Here is a 15,155-nt window from a genome sequence, read left to right as displayed (position 1 = left end):
TCTCATTTTTTTTAATCAATTTCATGTGAAGAAATTATGTTTTTAGTCTACTTTGATTAAATTTAATTCATCTATTTAGTTCAATACTTTTGTAGTTTTAGATCATTGATAAAATTGATTCTACATTTGAAAGTTCATTCTTCTAGTTTGCTTTCATTTAATTTGGTTCATTTTAATTAGTTTAGGTACTTTTATAATTTTAGTTCATTAATAAAAATTAATCTCATGTTTGAAAGTTCACTTTTTTTAGTTTGCTTTAATTTAATTAATTTGGTTCATTCTATTCAATTTAGGTATTTTTATAATATTAGTTTATTAATAAAATTGATTCTATGTTTGAGAATTCATGTTTTTAGTTTGCCTTGATTTAATTTGGTCCGATTTCAATTTGTGTGTTTTTCGGAGTTTTAGGCAATTAGTTTAAATAATCAAGTTAGATAGAGTTCATGTTTTTAATTCTGAATTAGTTTAGTTTTAATCTATCTTTTAGTTCAAGTGTGCTAGTGACTTTAATTCAATAGTCTAGTTAATCAGGTTAGATAAAATTCATGTTTTTAATTTCGATTTAGTTCAATTTTTTTAGTCTAGATGTGCTTGTGTGTTTAATTGATCTTATATTAGTTCTTGATTGTTATTCTCAATTGATGTGTTCCTTGAATCTTAGTCATTAATACTTGGTGGATATCTCGTCAGCTTATTTGATCTAAGTTTTAATAGTTTATTGCTTTGGTAATCTCTTGTCAAATTTATTTTTCGGAGGCCATCGGAAAATAGTGAAAATTGGCCTCCATTCTCACCACTTAAATTTTCTCGATTGTCAAAAATTCTACTTTGTGATTTTGTTCTCTTTTGTTTTGCTTGGTATTTTGTTTCTTATGTTTTGTTTTCAAATTAATTTCTTTTATTTTAAAATAAAAATACTTTACTCAAAAGATCCATTTGAAAAATCTATTTTAAAAATAATTCATTTAGAGTCCTTAGAATCAAAATCTCATTTTCTTAAATAACATGCAACCATGTTTTGATCCGATTGCATTTTTCTCAGTTTTCAATAAAACTTACGATTTTGAATGGAATACGAATCCAAGTTTGTGATCCCAAATAAATGGGATAATTCTGGGCTAGATTTGTGTATATCAATTGCGGAATTAGTGAAACACCTACATAAGAAAAAATTTCAGAACTCATCTTTGCTTCCACCTTTGCTATTTGATGAAATCATGCCTATTTATTCTTTAGGAATTATATACAAGATGTATGTGATAATTGATGATTTCGTATACTTTGATCATTTTTGCAATGCTAATTAGATAACAAACATGCTAGGATTTCTTTATTTTATTATTTATTATCTAAATCCTCATGTCTTGTGGAAGCACCTTACAAGTTATCTATGTTATCCAGGTATACCCTCTATCACCCACTTTCTAAATTCTATGAATATGCTTGTCAGTGTGAACTGTGCCTATGTTTGATAGTGCTTGGGTATCTTGATATATTGTTTCATTGTTTGATTATTTATGATAAAGCGCATGCCGGATGATATATTATTTGAACTAACTTTGATGTCTTGTGATGACGCTTAAGAAGTAGTCCAGGTACACACCTTAAATCTTCTTTATGATTGTGATTAGTTTTCTTATTAGACATGCTATATTTTTTAAAATCACCTAGCCTACTTGCGTATTAATAATCAACTGAATTAATTGCCACATTTCCCTCAACTTAGTCAATAGCGACCTTTATAGGGCTTACAAGGGTGCTACCTTTTAGAGGTACCTTCTCAATAGGTAACCTAATCCCCGTACTTAGGCTCGGGTTTTTCAAAGACATGCTTTTCCAAAACTATGGAGTCACTTCTTTAGGGTTTTCTTTCTTGTTTTATTTTCCCTTTAAAATAAAAATAAAATAAGTGGCAACTCTGACTTTTCCAAAACTATTTTTTCACCTATAAAAGCGAGTCTCGCTAATCGAGTAGGGATGCAAGTGAGAAATACGGGTCCACAAGCAACTTTGTGTCTATCAAGGCAGCTAATCTCAGTGATTCAATGGATATTGTCTCAACACTTGAGCATTCTACTGGTGAGGCCCTTGAATCTTTGATAAAATTAATGAAACCATTACTCTATCTACCCTGATGAAATCACATTAGAAATGAAGTTACTGTCAACAATTTGAAGCTGCAAGACTATAGCAAGACACCACCATCAGGACAAATTAGAAGTCAAGATTCAACTCTTAAGGGTCATATTAGAACTCATGTCAAAGTCTATGGCCTACAAGAACACTTGCCACCACTAGCATCCACAGAGCAGACGCAATTGCACCTTAGGGTCCACTCTTGCATGGCCACCCTCCTTTGCTTTATCTTAAGGCCCGCATGATCATCTCATATTTCTTGATGCATGCTTTCAAAAATTTATTATCAAACATCTAGTTTTCAAATAATTTTAATTTCTCGACTTTTTCCCTAGAAATTTCATGTCACTAAAATTCAATTTTAATTTCCTTTCAACATGCATTCTTTTCATTTTCTTTAATTTTTCATAATTTTATATTTTTCTTGATATTTTTATAAAACAAATAAATTTTATAATTCTTAAATTAATGGAATTTATATAATTAATACATGCAGAACTAAAATGGGTAGTGGTGAAACCACCCTACATACATGGTGTATTCCTTTGTTAATTGATTTTGGTTACCTTGTTTATTGAATAAATAATTAATTTAGTTTTGCTTTGAGATATACATGAGATATTTTATGCTTATCATTGAGCACTAACCTTGTCTATCATGATAGCACTAAGCTTGTAGCTACGGTACACCCTAAATTGATCTTGCTTATTCATTCCTTATTATTACGATTCTTAATTCTCAGTATCCCTAGATTAATCAATCAATTGTCATAGTTACCTTGACTTAGTTAGTAGAGACCTACTATAGGGCTTAAAGGGGTGCTATGACTTATTATTGTACTTTCCTAATAAGTAACTTGATCCCCGAACTTAGACTCAGGTTTTCTCAGACATGTCTTTCTTTTTTAAGGAGTCACACTTAGGGTTTTCTTTCTTATTTTGTTTTCCCTTTAAAAATAAAATAAAAATAAGTGGTGACTCCAATTTTTTTATAAAAATCAAAATTTCACAAATAAAAAACGAGTCTCACCATCGAGTGGGAACACATGTGAAAAATACGCATCCACACCTTTATTAAGATGTTCACCATACATGACATAAATCTTATAAAGACATTCTTATTTGCTTTAGGGCCTAACTTCCCATATCTGTGAGAAGTGTTATGAACATAACCTGTACAACCCTAAGGTCTCAAATTCTCAAAATTGGGGTTTTGCACCATTCCATAGCTCATATGAAGTTGTAAGAACAAACTTAGAAGGCACTCGATTAAGGATGTAGGCAATAGTTAAAAGTGCATCCCCTAAAAAAGATATTGGGGGGTTAGCTTGCACCATCATTGACCTAACCATATCTAGTAAACTATGATTCCTTCTTTCCCCTACACCGTTTTGTTATGAAGTGCTAGGAATTGTTTATTACCTATGTATCCCTTTCTCCTCACAGTTTCTAAAACTAATGTGACAAGCATTCACAACCTCTATCAATTCCAAGAATCTTTAAATTCCTCTCTTTCTGATTCGACCCCAAAAGGTCTTCTCTAACTACTCTAGCCATTCTTTCTTTACTTATAAGTCCTAATCTAGCATGCCAATTCAAAGAATCAATAGTATTATCACATGCCACATAAGAACATGAAGAATCTAAATCCAACATAAATAATTGATTAGACAAAAACCTTGTCCAAATAGGGTTTTATCTAAATAGATCATTCATCCTTTGACCTAACAAAATGGAATTTGAAACCTAATTCAAGTAGTGCTATTACTGAAGATAGATTACATTATAATGGACACTAGGTACATATAACACATCATAGAGTAATGTATGCCCTAAGCATAAGTTGAGTAGGTATGTTCCAACCCCTAAAACATCTTCCCTTGATTCATTACCCACAATAACATAGTGTTTTCCAACAAGTGCCCTTCTACAATCTATGAATCCCACTCGATCCCTTGCTACATGTTTTGTTGCTCCTAAGTCTATAATCCACCCAAGAAGAGAATGAGTAGCTAATACATGTGTACAAACATACGAAAAAGGAAGAGTTAGGATTTGTGTATACCTTCTTTGGATTAATGCATTAATGAGCAATGTAACCCAATTTTTCACAATTGTAGCATTTCATTTTGGCATTATCCTTATTTTTGCCATGCTTACCTCTCTAGCATTTTTTTTTTTAATTTCCTTTCTTTGGCCCCAAATTTCCAATTGTACCACCACATTTTCTTTATTCTTTATGCTTACGCTTATTAGCCAATTGTGGCCCTACATGGGTGACAAGTATGGTGTGTGGTACCCCTAAGCGCTTTGCTTCCAACTCAATGTGGTGAGAAATCTTGGTAAAAGTTGTTATGCATGAGCACAAGTTTCATTTACCCTCATGATTTAGGCAAAGAGTGGATAAAAACTATGACTTGTTGCTCATTAGTTAAGTTATTACTAATTGCATTCAAGTCATCATGAATTAGGGTTAACATTGCCCTCAAATTTTCAACCATGTCGTGTTTGGGGTCCATGACATATTGCTCAAACTTCAAGTAAGTGCTCGCAACCTAGTTGCAAATGTCAAAGCATAGGTAATCTTGAGCTTATTCAACATGTTCTGAGCAATAGGAAAATTCTCAAACTTCCCTATTAAGTCATTATGCATGCTACTAAACATAGTAAAACATGCACAACGATTTTTTTATTTTATTTTATCCTATGAAGTATAATCTTTTATATCACAGTGGTGTTGCGTTGAATTCCCTTCTTTGGGTTGGATTATGGAAATAGCTAAGGTCTCTAAGACCTCTTGTTCATTTAACAAGTATTGGATTTTTCTATGCCGCATATCATAATTATTGCCACCTAATTTTTCTCCTTTTGTCAAATCGGTAACAAGGTTCTTGGTGGCCATTTCACTACATTTATTACACAGAGTATGATATTAGCATACATTTCTCAATTTTAATTTCAAATTAGCTTATGATATTCTTGTTAACATAATGAGATCGAAAATTTCGCAATGCTTATAATCATCTCTCACTAAATGTGAACTAGAACATTATAACTAATTTATTTTTTATTTTAAAAAAATTTAAGAAAAACAATCCACATAAAACATTAATATTCAAATAAAAATTGTATGTAGAAAAACAATCCATAAATTCAAGAACCCTATTTCCCAAAATCTTTTAATGAATAGGCTACCCCTTTAGGCTAAACTTCATTTCTAGGCAGTCCATTTTAATTTGTATATGTTTGCTTAGGCCTGCATTTTTGGATTAAACATGCACTTCCAGGCAATTCATTCTTGTGTTTGAATGCTTAGGCCTACACTTTTGGATTGAACTTGAATTTCTAACTAGATTATTTTTTTATATTATTATTATAAATAATAATAAAATCAATTAACGAAAATGAATATCCATTTATTTCAAATAAATAAAAATGGAGACGAAAACAAACATAATATGGATTTGATACCAATGAAAAATTAAAGCCATAACTATAGTCCAAATAAATACTTGTGGAAGATCTTTGTAGCTTGAATTACAATCTCTAATAATGGTAATTTCTTTCTTCAAAGAAACTACTAGAATTTCTTATTACTTCACCCTTCATGTTCTAGGTGTAAATGTCCACCAGGAAAAACTTGATCAGGAGATAAATAGAAGAGAGATTGAGAGGCTCAAACCTTATGGAGCAAAGATTGATGCACTCATCAACGAGTCTACTATTTATAGGCCACCTTATTAGTAAAAGAATGGGATTCCAAACTGAATGGATAATTATCTTCATTATGTTTTTTACCAATATAATTCAAAAATAAATTTTCAATTTAATGGAATCTTATCTACTTATTTATCCTCATTTTTATTTATCCCATTTGTGGACTAAGAATTTAAAAAAGAAAAATATTTAAATTCTAACAATTCATAAATAAACACTTCAAATTATTGAACTCAAGAAAATTTTATTTTCCTACATTTCTTTTGCTTTCTTTTTTCTCTTTTTATTTCATTTCCCTCATACTTTCCATTAAATTTTCCATGCTCCAAACATAGCTTAAAAAAAAAGGTAAATAGAGAATAATGATTGAAGAAAAAAAACCAAGATAATGGGCCAACCATCTTGAAGTCATAGAAGAAATTGCATTCTCAAATCACCAAAATAAAAGTCAAAACTTGTGTTATGTTATAGAACTAAGATTGAGAAAAAAAATTAATTACCCCAAAAACATAGATTTTATGGGCCCATTAAAACAATGATCATAAATCAACAAATCTTATTCATGAAATAAAAACTTTATTACTAATGACTGAAGACGCTCATGGCTTCATCAAATACAATCACCATGGAGCTGTATAGAATCCCAAAAAGTTGATTAATTCTTAATCAAAATTCTACAATAAAGAAACATAATTCAAAAGGAACTATTGAATTTAGGTAAAGAAATTTGAGATTCCCATAAAACATAAGACTTTAATTGTAATTTAAAAAAATAGAAAAAAAAAAAAAAAAGGATTTAGCTTTTGTAATGCCCAATTGTCCATTGTTGCTTTGTAATACTAGTGTTGTATTGTATATTATATTTATTTATAATTATGCTTTAGTCATGAATAATATATAATTATAGTTAGCATTTAATATTTTTGTCTATTTTAAAAAAAAAACTATCTATCATTTCAAGGTACTTGTCCAAAAAATATTACTATATATGTAATATGTATAATAAATAAGATTTTAAAATGTTTGAGGTTTTCTTTCCAAAAGAATTTTCCCCAAAAAGAGTGTCAAACATTATTTGCAATAATAATATTATAAATGTTATCTAATAACAAAACATTAGCTGATGTAGCACACTTCCACATATTGATTATGGTATTGTCATTACATTAATACTTATAGTGTTTTTTTTTTTTTTTTTTTTTAAAGTTTTAGCTAATATAGCACACATCCATATATTGGTTACAACATTGTCATCATTACATTAAAACTTATAATGGTTCTTATAGACATTAAAATTTTTAGTGAAATAAATTATCACTAAATTGGTGTTCAAAAACAAAAAAATGTGACTCTCCAATTCTAAAAAAATTAGGATTGATCTGTGATTGTTCCTACACACATTTGACATGTGACATATGTTAAAAATGTTACACATGATGAAATTTGGAAGACTACAAAATTTAGTCTTCCAAATAAAATTAAATCTTGGAATTGTAGTCAAAACAGAATTAAAATAGAATATTCTCTTGTTGACAAATTCTTAAAGGAAATAAATATTTCAACTAAAGTCAAAAGAGAATAAAGAATAAATAAATATTCTCTTATTGGAAAATCTCCTTAATGAAAAAGACAAGTTGCTAAAATCAAACAACTAAATATTATGGAATTCCAAAATTTAGTTCCTTGATTTCACCTACAAATAGAGGTGATTTCCTTCAATATGGGGACTTCTTGGAATCGGTAAAAAATGACTCTACACGGGGAAAAGAGGCTTCACAAAGAAGAAAAAGCTTCACAAAAGTCTCCCTGCAAGTCCAAGAAACGATAGAACTTTTACACATGTGATATTCACTGTCAATGAGTTCATTTGGGAATAAGCCACTTGTAGCCCTCGATTGATATTCCAAATCAAGAAAATGCCATCGCCATCTTCCAAATTGTGATCAAGATAAAAGAATCATAGAGTTATATTCTTTTGTAAAAGAATATTACTATGAAGATTGTACCCACAATTTAATAATTTTAATAAAATATTTTATTCGTATTATTTTTCCTATTGTTTTGCTTAGATTGAAGAACCATTCGCAAAATCACCTTAGATTTTAATAATGATTTGAAGATGAGGCAAAGATGCCAAACATTTCAAATATTAAATTAATATACATATTGCATATATAGAATCATTTTTTGTACAATAAATACTTTTGAAATGAGATGCCACCTAACCTTTCTATTGATAGATGTATTTTTCTTATTTAGCAATTAATGATTATATATTAGAATTATATAATAAAGATAATAATTATTATTATATTATAGATGATACATCATGTGATTAATAGTGATTTATTTATGATAATTATTTTAGGTAATAAATTTTTATACAACATGTATTGTTTGTAAATGGTGTTTGTGAGATGAATACTTTTGGAAGAAAAGCCAAAAAAAAGGTGGACAACTACTATGAATATTAATCTAATGACTATCACAATTATTATATGGATGTTTCCCTAATAATTAATAGTTACTATTTTGCAATATGTGTATATATGTATGCATGTATTACACATATAATATATTATAAATAATGAAAAGAAAAAAAAAAGACAAATGTTTTAGTCTATTTATCACATATAGTGTTTATGCTATTACCTATTTTATATCTATGCTATTACTTATTTTATATCTATTCTAAGGATTTTTGGTCAAATAATCACGCTTAAAAAAAGAATGTTTGGTTGAAAGGAAAACGTAGATAAAAAGTAATAATATCATTATATTATGATTATTACTTAATAATGACACTATTATCACAATGAATATAACATAGATTCAATAGGATAAAATAAGATATTTAAAAAATATAGATATTTTTTATATTATTTTCATGCGATATTATATAATATTTGAGGATATTATGCATAAATGAGATATATTATATTAGTATTTGATTTGTCGAAGAAATTCAAATGAAACAACCATATTTCATCCTAATAGTTAGTACATTTAAATATATATATATATATATATATTACTTTTCAAGATTTTGTACTAAAAGAAAAAAAACAAAGTATGAAATCTCTATCATGTTCAGTATTATTTGGAGTTGTCTATGTGCATATAATTTTAAGTAAATAATTTTTAAATAAAAAATATATTACTTTTCAATGAGTTTGTTTTATAACTTGACTAACGTAAAAAATTAAAACAAAAAAGTCAAAATGAACAAATGGAAAAAAAAAATTATGGATAAGTTATCTCATCATTTAACAAACATAGAATAAATAGTTTTCTCTCCCCTTTTATCTTGCCTCATGTTATATCTATGAATCAAACTATCAATAATAGTTATATATATATATATACACACACAACAAAGAACCATTAGGGAAAAATGTAATACAACTCTAATACATTGTATTCAGTTTGATAATTATATTATACTTAAGTTTAATTTATTGAATAATTCAAACAAAGAAAATTTTGTGTTTCAATGTTTAGTATTTGTTAAAATAAGAAATATCAAAGTTCAATGTTAAAAAAATTGTAATATCTTTCATGTTCATTATTATTTGGAATTTTTCTCTCATAACTTATATTTAAATACACGAATTTTTTATTGATTAAATTAAATATTTAAAGTTATATAAATGAGAAATTTTATTTCAATTTATCTGTACATTAGAACTAAAATTTATAAATATGAAAATAAATGGTTCGCATATTATATTATAAACATTGTATTTTATTCATAAATTCACATTTCGAATCCTAGAGCTTTGAACTAATCTTTTGTTATTATAATTAAATCATAGTTTTAAATTTAGAATGTAACGATAGAAATTGTAAAAATTTTATCATTTAAAATTTTTACATACTTTATATAAAAGACGAATAAAATTGGAGATTCATGTAGGAAAACAATTATGGAGCTCAAAATTATTTTTTATTTTCCTTCTTTTTATCTTCCCCTTCTTATTTCCTTCTTATACTTTCTTCAAACTTTCCATGATCCAAACATAGCTTTAAAAAGGTCAAATAGAGGATAGTGATTGAAGGAAAAAAAAAACATACATAATGACCCAATCATCACATAGCCATAGTAAAAATTGCATTCTCAAACTACCAAAATAAAATCAAAGCTTGTATAATGTTATACAATTAAGATTGAGAAAAAAAAATGATGATTACATCAAAAATATAAAAACAATGATCATATATCCACAAATCTTATCCATGAAAAAAAAATGGATACAATCACCAAGGAGCCGTAGAGAATCTAAAAAAGTTTGTACTTGATCAAAATTCTACAATCAAGAAACATAATTAAAAAAAAATTATTGAATTTAGGTAAAGAAATCATAGATTATCATAAAATAAAAGACTTTAATTGTAATTTTTTTTAAATAGAAATTTAAATATAACATAAATGGGTTTAGCTTTCATTATGCCTTGGAAGCAAAATCTAGAATTCAAAGTTTTCTTATAAGACAATTGTCCCATTATTAGTTAATTGATTCCTTATAAGACAACTATCCCAAAAGAATATCACTTAAGATGAGATGGGTGTTAGGGGTATTAGTTTGAGCTTTTAGATCAAATAAGTAATCTCAATTGATCATAAAGATTGTATGATGATCAAAGTTTTTAGTCATAATTAAGAATGTGGATATTCTTGCTTACAGAAAATGAAGCACAAAAAAAAGACAATCACCTAAGTTTTTAGACTTATAAATGAGAATGAACATTATGCTTGCGCAAGAAGGTGGTATCCATTGTTGGTTTGTTATATTTGGTGTTGTATTGTTGTATTACATAATATATTTATTTAATAATTATGTTTATGCTATGTATAATATATAATTATAGTTAGTATTTATTATTTTTTATCAATTGTTTTCAAAAACTATGTTTATCATTTTAAGGTATTTGTTGACTAAAAAATATTACCATATATGTTATATGTATAATAAATAAAAGTTTCAAATGTTTGATCTTTTTTCTCCAAAAAGAGTGTTAAACATTTTTGCAATAGTATTGTTATAAATGTTATCTAATTACAAAACATTAGCTAATATAGCACACACCCATATATTGGTTATGGTATTGTCATCATTACATTAATACTTATAATGGTTGTTCACCTGTGATTTTAATAATGCTTTGAAGATGAGTTCTTCTTTTTTTTTCTTAGGGGGGTAAATATGCCAACATATTGCATATATAGAATCGCTTTTTGTTCAATAAATACTTCTAAAATAAGAGATAGGATATATATCCTCTCTCTTATCCTATCCCATGCTGTATCCAAAAAATCAAATATGATCATAGTGATATGGTATTACCTATTTTATATCTATATTAATGATTATTTGTCAAATAATCATGCTTAAAAGAAGAATGTTGAGGAAGTTCTATATATAGATAATAATGGCTATTATAAATACAATATAACACATCTTTGAGACAAAGCAACAATGGATCTGATCTTGTTGAGGAAGTTCCCAGCTTTCATTCTCATTGTTGTGATCATATCTCTATGTGCTTCAACTGGTTTCAGCGTGGAAGCCCATGTCTACATGACTAACAATCTAGGTGATAACACCATCATCTATCTTCATTGTTTAAAGAATGGTGAGGAGATGGGACATCAACAAATTCCCTACAACTGGACATGTCAATGGTGGTTTAGAATAATATCTCCTGGACAACTACTATGTGACGCTAATGTACAAGGAGCCAAGCAACTGCAATTTATGGCCTTCGATGCGTTTAAAAATACATGTACAGGTGATTGTCATTGGAATTTTACCCAACATGGAGTTTTTCAAAATCTTGATGGAGAGTGGAAACTTCAATATAAGTGGCCCCATTGAGGTTGATATATATTGCTAGGGTTTTGAGGGATGGATGATGAATATCTCTTATGAATATGAACTTATGTTAAATAAATGAATCGAGTTTCATTATGTTTCAGAAATTAGTAAATCCAATTCTTCATTCTCTTATGATAGTGATATTGTGATTATGTAATAATCATAATATAATTTTATTCTTTATTTTTTTGTGTTGTTTACATATATATATATATATATAATATATATCATAAGAAATATAATATAATTCATTAGGCTATTAGTCTTCCATTTTGCGCTATCTTTGGGGTATTCTTTGTCAAAGTATTGTATTTCCTTTGACTTCCTCTTTAGAGCTTTGTGCATACTTTGATGTTGATTGGGTTGGTGACCCAACTGATCTTGAGTCTATTACTGGTTTTTGCATCTTCCTGGGTGGATCTCTTATTTTGTGGAAGAGTAAAAAACAAAAACTTGTCTCTTGATTTTCTACTGAGGTTGAATACCGTGCTATGCCAACTACTAGAAATGAGATTGTCTGGTTACGTTGGTTATTAACATATATGGGTGTACCTGTTACTACTCCCACTCTTGCAATTCAGTTTTTCATGAACGAATCAAACGCATTGATATTAATTATCATAGTACTTGGCAAGAACTCCAATGTGGGATGAAAATTAATCTTATAGAAACAGTGGATGCTCAAGTGCTCGAGGCCCTAAAGCAATGGTTAAGTGCACTTGAGTGCTCATGCCTCTTCTATTGAGATTTGGAAGATACTTGTAAGAATTTCATGCAAATCTTATTTTGAAACCTTGTGATACTGAACCTTTTTGGCATATTGGCCTACAAATACCTCATTATAACCCTTTTAGGTAAGAGATCATAATATTTTTGGAGAGGATTTCATTGAGGAGAAAGTCTAACGAGTCATACTATTCTCAATCTCTTATTCAAAGGATTCAAGCATTGAATCATAGATTGAAGAATTTCATCCCTTCAACGAGGCTAAAGTGCATTCATTGGAGCAATTGGAGGTTACTGCGTTGCGAACGTGGATCAAGTTACAAGTACTAGAGAGTAAGTCTTAGGGTAAAGTGATTGGGTAAATCTATATGACTTGATCTCATATAGTGGATTTAGATTAGCAATCTCAGAGCTCGTAGTTTTTTATCTCCACAGTTAGTGTGGGGGAAAGGGGGTTTGCACGTAAAAATCATTGTGCCTCATTACAAATCTTTATTATCTTTTGCTTGCATTACCTATTGTTGAAAGAATCGATCATCCTTGACTTCTTGTAAGGAATATAACATATAAATCTTTATTTAAAATTTTTAAATTACACTCATTCCCCCCCCTCTAGGTGTAACCATACTAGACTTTGGTTTTCAAAATATGTATGTTATTATTATTTAGAGATGTCTTTCTACATGTAATTTAATTTTTAACTAGTAATTTTTATTTCACTTTAATGATATAGATATTTAAAATTTTATAAATACAAATTATTACACTTTCAAACCAAAATTTTAATTCTTTTATATCAAAATAATTTTTTTTGTTACATGACTAACAAAAAATGAAATAAATAAAAAAGAACAAATGACAAATGAGAGAATCATTTAACCAAACCTAGAATGGGCAATCTTGTCTACTTTTTTTCTCATCTCATATTGTGTTTGTGAATCAAACTATCAATAATATAAAAAATACTTTTAAAACCTAATTCTTGGTAAATCAAAATATATATGATTATCTAATTTTAGTTATAAATTTATAGCTTTTATTAAGTTTCCTCAAAAAAGAATTTACTCAAGTAAAATTATCGAAGAGAAAAATATCCAAAGAAATTATTTTGAGTATTATCAACATAAAAATAACAAAAACCACTTTTTATATTAAATTCTAAAGCTTTTAAAAATGGTATGTTTCTCATACTTAGTGAAATTTCACATAGCTAAAACAATATATTGAGTATATCCAAAAACCCTTAATTCATTGGACTATGTTATCCAAACTTTTAAACGAAATAAAATTGTAAAATGAAGTATTATACTATTTTTATTATTTGGGAATATATGTTTAATAATAACTAAAAAAAATCATAATTGTTATCTGTACATTAGAACTAAAATTCCTAAATGTGGAAACAAATGGTTAGCATATTATATTTTAAATATTGTATTTTATTCATAAGTAAACACTTTAAATCCTAGAACTTTGAACTAATTTTTTTGTTATTATAATTAAACCGTAGTTTTTAAATTTGGGAAGTGATAATAGAAATTATAAAACTTTAATCATTTTAAAATTTTACATTTTTGTATGAAAGAGGAATAAAATTGTAGATTCATGGAGGAAAAATAATTATTGAACACAAAATTGTTTTTATTTTCCTTTCCCTTTTTTTTCCCCCTTATTTCCTTTTCCTCGTACTTTCCTTTAAACTTTCCATGATCCAAACATAAATTTAAAAAAAAAAAAACCTAAATATAGAATAATTATTAAAGAAAAAAAATGAGATAATAGTAGAGCCATCATGAAGTCATAGAAGAAATTGCATTCTCAAACCACCAAAATAAAGTCAAAACTTGCGTAATGTTATACAACTAAGATTGAGAAAAAAATTGATTACACAAAAAACATAAATTTCATGGGCCAATTAAAGCAATGATCATAAATCCACAAATCTTATTCTTTAAAAAGAAAGAAAGAAAAAAATTACTAGTGACTATAGATGCTCATGGCTTCATCGGATATAATCACCATGGAGTTGTACAAAATCCCAAAAAGTTGGTTCTTGATCAAAATTCTACAATCAAGAACATAATTCAAAATAAATTATTGAATTTAGGTAAAGAAATATGAGATTACCATAAAATAGAAGATTTTAATTGTAATTTAAAAAAAAAAGAAATTAGAATATAATATAAATGAGTTTTTTAATAATGATTTCAAGATGAGTTTTTTTTTTGGGCAAAAATGTCAAAATATTTGAAATATTAAATTAATATACATATTACATATATAGAATCATTTTTTTGTTCAGTAAATGCTTTTGAAATGAGATGCCACCTAACCTTTCTATTGATAGATGTATTTTCTTATTTAGCAATGAATGTTTACATATTAGAATTATATAATAAAGATAATTATTATTATTATATTATTATTGAGGATACATCATGTGATTAATAGTGATTTATTTATGATAATTATTTTAGGTAATAAATTTTTATACAACATGTATTGTTTGTAAATGGTGTTTGTGAGATGCATACTTTTGGAAGAAAAGCCAAAAAAAAAAAAAAAAGATGAACAACTACTATAAATATTAATCTAATGACTATCACAATTATTATATGGATGTTTCCCTAATTAATTGTTTGTAAATGGTGTTGTGAGATACTATTTTGCAATATGTGTGTGTATATGTATGCATGTA

The sequence above is a fragment of the Vitis riparia genome, chromosome 10 (assembly GCF_004353265.1).
Source record: "Vitis riparia cultivar Riparia Gloire de Montpellier isolate 1030 chromosome 10, EGFV_Vit.rip_1.0, whole genome shotgun sequence".
NCBI lineage: Eukaryota > Viridiplantae > Streptophyta > Magnoliopsida > Vitales > Vitaceae > Vitis > Vitis riparia.
The sequence above is the reverse complement of the archived record's forward strand: the minus strand, read 5'-3'. Positions refer to the sequence as shown.